Raw genomic sequence first — 1,363 nt, 5'->3', positions numbered from 1 at the left:
TATGATGCTGCACAAAGGATTCCTTCAATAGAGGATTATACAGTTTTCTACTGTCTCTTTCACAGGAAACTGGCTAAGTCCACTCTAGTGCTGGTGCTGGTGTTCGGGGTTCACTACATAGTGTTTGTGGGCATGCCACACTCGTTCAAAGGGGTCGGATGGGAGGTCCGAATGTACTGCGAGCTCTTTTTCAACTCTTTCCAGGTGCTCGTTTTCACCCCAATTGGGGATCCTATTTTGTATTGCATGTAACTGATCTGTCGTATATTGCACATTGCTAATAGCTTTTGAACTGTAGAAAGCAATAGTGCTGAGTGATTAGTGCTTTTTGAGGTTCGGCTCATTTTCAGTTTAAATATTAAAAAAGAATCACGGTTTTTCAATGCATTTTTTTTTTTACATGTATGTTTTACATGAAATGCACTATGCATTAACACAGAATATTAATAAAAGCCCCATAATGGTAGTGACTGCCCATTACTTCTTATCACTTACAGTGGGGAGAACAAGTATTTGATACACTGCCGATTTTGCAGGTTTTCCTACTTACAAAGCATGTAGAGGTCTGTAATTTTTTATCATAGGTACACTTCAACTGTGAGAGACGGAATCTAAAACAAAAATCCTGAAAATCACATTGTATGATTTTTAACTAATTAATTTGCATTTTATTGCATGACATAAGTATTTGATCACCTACCAACCAGTAAGAATTCCGTCTCTCACAGACCTGTTAGTTTTTCTTTAAGAAGCCCTCCTGTTCTCCACTCATTACCTGTATTAACTGCACCTGTTTGAACTCGTTACCTGTATAATTTTAAGTAATTAATTTGCATTTTATTGCATGACATAAGTATTTGATACATCAGAAAAGCAGAACTTAATATTTGGTACAGAAACTTTGTTTGCAATTACAGAGATCATACTTTCCTGTAGTTCTTGACCAGGTTTGCACACACTGCAGCAGGGATTTTGGCCCACTCCTCCATACAGACCTTCTCCAGATCCTTCAGGTTTCGGGCTGTCGCTGGGCAATACGGACTTTCAGCTCCCTCCAAAGATTTTCTATTGGGTTCAGATCTGGAGACTGGCTAGGCCACTCCAGGACCTTGAGATGCTTCTTACGGAGCCACTCCTTAGTTGCCCTGGCTGTGTGTTTCGGGTCGTTGTCATGCTGGAAGACCCAGCTACGACCCATCTTCAATGCTCTTACTGAGGGAAGGAGGTTGTTGGCCAAGATCTCGCGATACATGGCCCCATCCATCCTCCCTCAATACGGTGCAGTCGTCCTGTCCCCTTTGCAGAAAAGCATCCCCAAAGAATGATGTTTCCACCTCCATGCTTCACGGTTGATGGTGTTCTT

This window comes from Salvelinus sp. IW2-2015, unplaced genomic scaffold (genome assembly GCF_002910315.2).
Source record: "Salvelinus sp. IW2-2015 unplaced genomic scaffold, ASM291031v2 Un_scaffold2231, whole genome shotgun sequence".
Lineage (NCBI taxonomy): Eukaryota > Metazoa > Chordata > Actinopteri > Salmoniformes > Salmonidae > Salvelinus > Salvelinus sp. IW2-2015.
Note: the sequence above shows the minus strand (reverse complement) of the source record.